At 53.3% G+C, this 9,237-nt stretch overlaps 1 long non-coding RNA gene across 1 annotated transcript; it reads right to left on the reverse strand.

The window, feature by feature from the left end:
* Positions 1-1,888: 1,888 nt before the first annotated feature.
* LOC143777062 (uncharacterized) lies at positions 1,889-3,897 on the reverse strand. Its single transcript, XR_013215966.1, has 3 exons — positions 3,775-3,897; positions 3,093-3,211; positions 1,889-2,014 (listed from the first exon to the last, which is right to left on the reverse strand). It is a non-coding gene; the product is annotated as an uncharacterized LOC143777062 (long non-coding RNA).
* Positions 3,898-9,237: the final 5,340 nt, after the last annotated feature.

The following is a 9,237-nucleotide window of genomic DNA, read 5'->3' on the forward strand; positions in this document are numbered from 1 at the left end:
GGTGTTCTCCAGGGGTTACAGGGTGACCCGAATGTGGTGCGGCCATCACTGTATGTAACGGTGCTGTGAGATCAGTGGCCCAAAGTCATTTAACCCTTTCAGTAACGCCCTTCACTGCAGTAGATGCTCTTAGGAGTATTCACATCAGATTCATCACTGCATTTTATTATTGTAATTTTTTACTTTTGTCGTTAAACCTGTAAAATACAGAAAAAGAAATTGCCGAATAAGAAACTTCAGCATCGTCACTGTCTGACCCTTCCTCCTGCACGGACATGAGGTGTCTTCTGGGAAAGCTGGGTGACGGCTCTGAGGTGACAGGTTTGTGGTGACGGCTCTGAGGTGACAGGTTTGTGGTGACGGCTCTGAGGTGACAGCTTTGTGGTGACGGCTCTGTGGTGACAGCTCTGAGGTGACAGCTTTATGGTGACAGCTCTGAGGTGACAGCTTTGTGGTGATGGCTCTGAGGTGACAGCTTTGTGGTGATGGCTCTGAGGTGACAGCTTTGTGGTGACGGCTCTGTGGTGACAGCTCTGAGGTGACAGCTTTGTGGTGATGGCTCTGAGGTGACAGCTTTGTGGTGATGGCTCTGAGGTGACAGCTTTGTGGTGACGGCTCTGTGGTGACAGCTCTGAGGTGACAGCTTTGTGGTGACAGCTTTGCGGTGACGGCTCTGAGGTGACGGCTTTGTGGTGACAGCTCTGTGGTGACGGCTCTGAGGTGACAGCTTTGTGGTGACGGCTCTGAGGTGACAGCTTTGTGGTGACGGCTCTGAGGTGACAGCTTTGTGGTGACGGCTCTGTGGTGACAGCTCTGAGGTGACAGCTTTGTGGTGACAGCTTTGCGGTGACGGCTCTGAGGTGACGGCTTTGTGGTGACAGCTTTGTGGTGACAGCTTTGTGGTGACAGCTCTGTGGTGACGGCTCTGAGGTGACAGCTTTGTGGTGACAGCTCTGAGGTGACAGCTTTGTGGTGATGGCTCTGAGGTGACAGCTTTGTGGTGATGGCTCTAAGGTGACAGCTTTGTGGGGACAGCTCTGAGGTGATGGTGGTGATGGCTCTGAGGTGACAGCTTTGTGGTGACAGCTCTGAGGTGACAGCTTTGTGGTGATGGCTCTGAGGTGACAGGTTTGTGGTGACGGCTCTGTGGTGATGGCTCTAAGGTGACAGCTTTGTGGGGACGGCTCTGAGGTGATGGTGGTGATGGCTCTGAGGTGACAGCTTTGTGGTGATGGCTCTGAGGTGACAGGTTTGTGGTGACGGCTCTGTGGTGATGGCTCTGAGGTGATGGTGGTGATGGCTCTGAGGTGACAGCTTTGTGGGGACGGCTCTGAGGTGACAGCTTTGTAGGGACGGCTCTGAGGTGACAGCTTTGTGGTGACAGCTCTGAGGTGACAGCTTTGTGGGGACGGCTCTGAGGTGACAGCTTTGTGGGGACGGCTCTGAGGTGACAGGTTTGTGGTGACGGCTCTGTGGTGATGGCTCTAAGGTGACAGCTTTGTGGGGATGGCTCTGAGGTGATGGTGGTGATGGCTCTGAGGTGACAGCTTTGTGGGGACTGCTCTGAGGTGACAGCTTTGTAGGGACGGCTCTGAGGTGACAGCTAGCTTTGTGGTGACAGCTCTGAGGTGACAGCTTTGTGGGGACGGCTCTGAGGTGACAGCTTTGTGGGGACGGCTCTGTGGTGACGGCTCTCAGGTGACAGCTTTGTGGGGACGGCTCTGAGGTGACAGCTTTGTGGGGACGGCTCTGTGCTGACGGCTCTGTGGTGATGGTGGTGTGGGGACCTCGCTGAGGCGACCGCTCTGTGGTGACAAAAACAGCGATTCTGACACTCCTTTTTTTGGCATTCGGGATAAATATTCTGATGTTTTATCACTTGTACAAACCTGATAATAGTGACACCACCACTGAGGAAATATGGCGGAGACAGGGTCTTCAGGAGCCCCCCGACTACCTGATAACACGACTCCAGGGTGGCGGTTGAATTATCGGGGAGACAAGGGTCCGACTCCTGAGCAAAGGGATGGTCCAGATTAGATAAACGACTCAGCAAACAGTATCACACAGGAGGATTAGATACACGGCTCAGCAGTCAGTATCACACAGGAGGATTAGATACACGGCTCAGCAGTCAGTATCACACAGGATAGGATTAGATACACGGCTCAGCAGACAGTATCACACAGGATAGGATTAGATACACGGCTCAGCAGACAGTATCACACAGGATAGGATTAGATACATGGCTCTGCAGACAGTATCACACAGGAGAGGATTAGATACATGGCTCTGCAGACAGTATCACACAGGATAGGATTAGATACACGGCTCAGCAGACAGTATCACACAGGAGAGGATTAGATACATGGCTCTGCAGACAGTATCACACAGGATAGGATTAGATACACGGCTCAGCAGTCAGTATCACACAGGAGGATTAGATACACGGCTCAGCAGTCAGTATCACACAGGAGGAATAGATACACGGCTCAGCAGTCAGTATCACAGAGAATTAGATACACGGCTCAGCAGACAGTATCACACAGGAGGATTAGATACACAGCTCAGCAGTCAGTATCACAGAGGAGGATTAGATACACGGCTCAGCAGACAGTATCACACAGGAGGATTAGATACACGGCTCAGCAGACAGTATCACACAGGAGGATTAGATACATGGCTCAGCAGTCAGTATCACACAGGAGAGGATTAGATACAGCTCAGCAGTCAGTATCACATCGGATAAGATACAGCTCAGCAGTCAGTATCACACAGGATAGGATTAGATACACGGCTCAGCAGACAGTATCACACAGGAGAGGATTAGATACACGCCTGAGAAGACAGTATCACGCAGGATAGGATTAGATACATAGCTCAGCAGACAGTATCACATATGATTAGCTTAGATACAGCATCCGGCACATAATATCACAACCAGTAGCCTTAGATACTACTGCTCAGCAGACATTATCTTGTATAAGACTGTAGCACTGTGTGCTGAGGCCTAGATACACCAAATAGGTATCGCGGGGTCCTCAGACTTATTTTCTGTCCTCTGACGTTCCTCCGTGTAATCTTCTGCTTACGCTGCACATTTCGGCACCTGCCTGTGGTGACCTCTTCCCCTCGCTGTGTGTCGCCGCCCTGCTGTTCACAGGTCCCATCTGCACATCTGAAGATCCAGATGCTTTCACAAGAGGTGGCCCTGTGGAAAGAAGCTCAGCCTCAGGGACGGATGAGAACTACAACCCCTAAATTCCATCACCCCCAACAGCTGCGGAGCCACATTAACCCCTCAGTACCGCGGGCTGCTCGCAGATTTCTAATGAGCAAGCATTGGTAGCAGCTTCCCATTACAGGGTGGGCACCCAGCTTTCCCATTACAGGGGGGCATCCTGTTTTCCCATTACACGGAGGGGGGCACCCAGCTTAAAGGGTGTGCACCCTGCTTTCGCACTGCAGGGGGGACGCCCAGCTTTCCCATTACAGGGAGGAGTGGCACCCATGTTTCCAATTACATGATAGGCACCCAGCTTTCCCAATACAGTATGGGCACCCATATTTCTCATTACAAGCTGGAGGCACCAAGCTTTCCCAGGGTTCTGAATGGCAATCCCGATGTCATATTTAAACAAAAGTGTCATTCAGGGGCCTTTGAAAGCTGTGTGTTAACCAGCAAAGGTGTAATAGTGGCCAAATTAGTTCTCACCAAGCTCTCCAAAGTGCAGATATATCTATAACTTTATCATTAACCCACTAATGTCTCACATTTACTAGGGTTTTATATGATAGAAGGAAATCCTCCTCCATCTTCGCTCCTGCTCCGCAGCATGAAGAAAAGAATTCGGTGGGCGGCTGTTGATATATGCGTCTGCGCAGCGTGGAGCCGCGTCCTCACCCCGTCCTCCTGCAGGTTCGGGATCGGGCAGCTGTGACCCGATCTGTGTTCTATAAAAAAAAAATCTTCATAGAACATCTGATCTGTTAACATTAAACATGACAGAAGCCGCATGACCCGATGTGAACGCAGAAGAGAGCAGAGGTAGCAGAGCATGGCGGAGGCGGCAGGCCGGATACACAGTGCACAAGGCCAAAGTCTCCACCAAACAGAACATTCTGCTTCACTGGCATACAGCTGATTTACATACATTCCCTTCCTACAGTCACCACTAGAGGGAGCTCACTACATACAGATTTAAACAACCAATACTAGAGGGAGCTCACTACATACAGATTTATACAGCCACCACTAGAGGGAGCTCACTACATACAGATTTATACAGTCACCACTAGAGGAAGCTCACTACATACAGATTTATACAACCACAAATATAGAGAGCTCACTAAATATATATTTATACAGCCACCACTCTAGTTGAGCTCAGTACATACAGATTTATACAACCACAAATATAGAGAGCTCACTAAATACATATTTATACAGCTGCCACTAGAGGGAGCGCATAACATACAAATTTAGGCTGCCGTCACACTAGCAGTATTTGGTCAGTATTTTACATCAGTATTTGTAAGCCAAAACCAGGAGTGGAACAATTAGAGGAAAAGTATAATAGAAACATATGCACCACTTCTGCATTTATCACCCACTCCTGGTTTTGGCTCACAAATACTGATGTAAAATACTGACCAAATACTGCTAGTGTGACGGCAGCCTTATACAGCCAACAATAGAGGGAGCTCACTACATACAAATTTATACAGTCACCACTAGAGGGAGCTCACTACATACAGATTTATACAGCCACCACTAGAGGGAGCTCACTACATACAGATTTATACAGCCACCACTAGAGGGAGCTCACTACATACAGATTTACACAGCCACCACTAGGAGCCTGTAGTCTGTGGAGGAAGGTGTGCTGGTCTGTTTGCTCCAGGAGAGTCACCAGTTTTTTTTCCCACCAGTAATTCTCCCCCTCTCTGACCTAGGAAAGAGAGGGGTGTAGTGGATGGACTGTGGGGCTGAGTCCCCATCTCCCACCCCTCGGTCTAAGCCGGCGAGGGGTGGGAGCTCATTGCTACCGGCAAGGAGGGTCACCAGATCTGGCAAGGCCCAAAACATGGAGGAGCCCAGGAAGACCCAGGAGGGCTGCAAAGCCCCTAAGGCTGAGGCGAGGGCCACTGTGGTGTCTCCTCCCGGAGGTGAGCGGAGTACTCGCAGAGGTGCAGCGGCGGCGGTGCAGAAGGATTGGGGCACTAGGGCCGCACGGGAGCCGGTTACCAGCTATGGCTCCCGCGTCCATACGTACCTCAGCGAGTATGATGAGGCTGGGAAGACCATCAGGAGACTCCGGGAGGAGCTGAAGGAGGTGAGGCAAGCTGCAAGCAGAGCCTCCCGCACAGAGAAGTCTGCCCTGACAGCCAGGATATCCAGCCTGGGGATATGCATTGAGGGCATGGAAGCCCGGAGAGCGGCAATATTAAACGACAGCGGGCCCTTCCGGGAAAAACTGGAAAACGAGGACCGATTCCACAACATGGCTGCTGCACAGGAGCCAGAGGGGTCTCGGCGTCCGACCCAGGTGGAGGAGGTGGACCATGAGGAGATGGAGGAGGCACCGTACCCACCTGGGGGCTTGGTAAGTGATCTCCAGGCCACACACAGCGGGATAGATCCAGTGCAGGTCCCACTCCCATCAGACAATAGTATTTCAGAGGATGATGGGGGAGATGCGGACGATAGCAGCAGCGATAACAGCAGTAGTGGGGGTTGCCTCGTCTTGCAGCAGATCCGTCAGCTAGAGTCCCCAGTAAACTATGCCCACCTGAAGTTTGGGGATGAGGTCTGCGGGGACGAGGCAACCAGGAGGGGGAAAAAGAAAAGCAAAAAAAGGAAGAAAACATCGGAGGAGAGGTTGGTGTTTGTCCCCCTTCCTGGGACCCCCCGGTCCCGCTGTGTGGAGCCCGCTACCCACCCCGGCCCGGGACCTGCAGTGGGTCCGGTGCGAGGGAGCGGGGAGAGTACAAGTCGTATGGCGCAGGTCGCCGTCTCTGCTGGCGGTAGCAGAGGGGGCGAGAGTGGGCATGCGGCTGCAGAGCCGGACAGTGTGCATGGTCTGGAGTGTGGCCCTGTGGCGGGCAGTAATAGAACCTGTGGAGGTGTCCAGGCCCGATCCTCTGTGGAAACGGGGGACGGCCTGGTGCCTGCTGCACCTGCTGGCGCTCGGGGGGTGGAGGCTGTGGGTACCTTGCCGGTGGTCGCCGCTCCCCGCAGTGTTGGCGGTGCGCTGTCAGCCGGGGCCGCATCATCGGCGGCGTGTGCTGTGGTGTCGGGGTCCCCCACATGCAGATCCGATGTTGGGTCAAAACCCGGGACCCCGGCACCGGTTATCATCTCAGGTGCAGCTGTAATGGCTGCGGTAATGCCGGACCGGATCGCACCCTCACCGGAGGGGGTCGCACTGCCGGGGTCCTCTGCATGTGTGTCACCTGTATCTGTGGGGGACCCGGCGGTGAAGTGCACACGGGAGTGTGGAGATGGTCTGCAGGAGAGGCTGGAGCAACAGTCTGCAGCTGCCAGCACATGCTCTGCTGAAAAGCAGGGTGTGGTAATCAAACCCTGCAGTGTGGATCTTAAAGGGGCAGCTGCACTGCAAATAACAATCCCAGCAGAAAGCAGAAAAAAAAATGCAAACAAAAATGTAAATGTAAATAAGAATGGAAGTGGTGCAAGTGGTGTGAATAGTGTCTGTGATAATGGTGACGGGTCAGGGGTGGTTTTTGCTGGAGGTATGGTTGGTGTGAATGGTGCCAGTGCGGTGATTTCTACCAGTGAAAATGGTGAGGCTGAGGTAAGTGAGGTGGAGATGGTTGACTGTGAGGTTGAGGGTTCAGGGAATATAGGGGCTGGTCCATCGTCCCCGTCACCTGCAGCCGCCATTAGTTATGCGGCTGCTGCCGCTGGGGTTCCACAGGGGTCTTCCTCATCTCCGAACCCAGGGAATGAAGCTTTTCGCCGCTGTTTCCTGGAGGCCCTCAAAAAAGGTGAGCGGACGATCAATGTAGAGGGAAGAGAGGTGGCGTTGTCCTACTGGCTAGATAAGTTTGGTCTAGCTGCCTTCCAAGAGAAAAAGGGGGGGGAGACCGTGTGGTCCCTCCCGACAGCCGGGCAGGGGGTCTCCAGGAGAAATGTGGTTCGTCTTCGCTGGAGGGGCGATGAGGCGTGTCCGTCCAGGACAAATGTGGTGAAGCTCCTCATGAAGATGGACTTCAGGGCTATTGACATCTTTGCTCTGATACATCCTTTTGGGACCTCCACCTTTGATATCAGCTTTGTTCGGCCAGAGGGCTTAGAGCTCTTTTGGTCGAATTATGAGCTGGTAAAAGAGGAGCCCGGCTGGCGAGGGTTCGCCGTGGAAGCAATTTCTCGCCAAAGTGGGCCGAAGAAAGTGACCGTTTTAACATGTAATGAGTCTCTTTCTGGCGTTGACATAATGACCTGGTTGAGCCGGTACGGCGAGGTTGTGGAGGTCCCTAAGAAGAACCGGGACGATTTTGGTATCTGGTCAGGTGGCTGGACCTTCATGGTAAAGTTGAAGCGTTCAGGTGGCACTGTCACCCACATCCCTTCCTCGGCTTTCCTGGGAAGGGATCGGATTCTGGTCTTCTACCAGGGGCAGCCGAAGGTATGCCACAGGTGCGGTGATCCTCGCCACTTCAGCGCGGGCTGCAAGGTGCAGAAATGTGCCTTGTGTGGTGAGGTGGGTCACCTCGCCGCATCCTGTGGTGTCATTCGATGTCACCTGTGTGGTGATCTAGGTCACCCGTTCAGCCGCTGCCCTCGTTCCTTCTCTAATGCCATGGCCGGCCGGGCGGAGGGGAGCCGTGAGGAAGTTCCTGGCGGTGCAACTTCTGCAGAGGTTGGAGGTGGCAGCGGGGGAGGAGCTGAGGGGCCGATGAGGAATGGCAGGGCGAGGGGCCCCTCTTACCAGCGGAGGCAGGCAAGGCGTCAGGAGGGCAGGGGGCAGGAGGAGCCTCGGGAAACTGGGGTAATGGCTGCCCCCTCCTCCGAGGCGACAGCTCATGTCACTGAGGCCCCGGGGGAGGAAGCGGTGAATGAGGAGATCAGACGGATGGAGAATGAGGAAGCGGCTGATCTCTCAGATGCCTCTCAATATGAAAGTTTTGATGAGGATGGAGGGGAACAGCCAAAAGAAATGGGTGACAAGGGTACCAAGAGTGCCAAAAGTAAAAAAAAGAAGAAAAAAGGTGGAAAATCTTCTTCCCTGACCAAGGTGCCTAAGGAAGGTCCCACCGACTCCCCTCTGATCCCCCTCTCCAACCGGTTCCAAGCCCTTGACGATCCTGCTGAGACGGGAGTCGGGGGTGAGGTTCCGGAGGCAACATCGGGAGGGCCTTTGGGAGGCGGGGGAGTCCCTTCTCCAGGGGGTGTGTCTTCCTCGGGAGGTAGGGATGACCCTGGGTCCGGAGATGAGAAAGAGGTGGGAGGGATGGATACCTCTGTCTCTCTGAAAAGAAGAGGGGGGGCTTCATCGTCCGGAGATGAGCGGGCTAAGAAAAAGGGTGGGGGGAAGAAAAAGGCCATCTAACTCGATCACTCATGATGGCGGCACCCACCCCGTTGACTCTAGCGACCATTAATGTTGCTAGTATAAAGTCTGATGCGGCTAGATTTGCGGCCTTTGATTTTCTCACCCGATTTGAGGCTGAAATTTTGTTTTTGCAGGAGACCAGGCTTACCGATATGGGGGCCATACGCAAGGCGGAGAGCGAGTGGAGGTGCGGGTCTTCGTACTGGTCTCTTGCGGCCGAGCCGTGTAGCGGGGTGGCAGTCCTTTTTAAGACTGCATCGGTTGAATGCCGGAGAGTTATCGAGGTAGAAATGGGGAGGTGCCTGGTCTTAGACGTCTTCATGAGGGGACAGGAGCTTCGGCTCATTAACATCTATGGTCCGCAGTCAAAGTGGGACCGTAAATGTCTCTTCCTGAAGATTAAGCCCTATCTTTTTACGAGTCGGCAGGTGGTCTTTGGAGGTGACTTTAACACTGTCACAAGGCTTCGTGATAGGGGAGGCTCCATTGACCGGCTGGCTTATGATAGTAATACTCTTAATAGCATAGCTAGTGACGCTCGCCTGGTGGATGTCCACATCCGGCACACCCCAGGTCACTGTGGTTTCACCTTTCATAGAGGTAATTGTAGGTCTAGGATAGACAGGTTTTTTTTAAAGGAGGAAGCCATCTCTTCAGC

The sequence above is a fragment of the Ranitomeya variabilis genome, chromosome 5 (assembly GCF_051348905.1).
Source record: "Ranitomeya variabilis isolate aRanVar5 chromosome 5, aRanVar5.hap1, whole genome shotgun sequence".
In the NCBI taxonomy this organism is placed as follows: Eukaryota; Metazoa; Chordata; class Amphibia; order Anura; family Dendrobatidae; genus Ranitomeya; species Ranitomeya variabilis.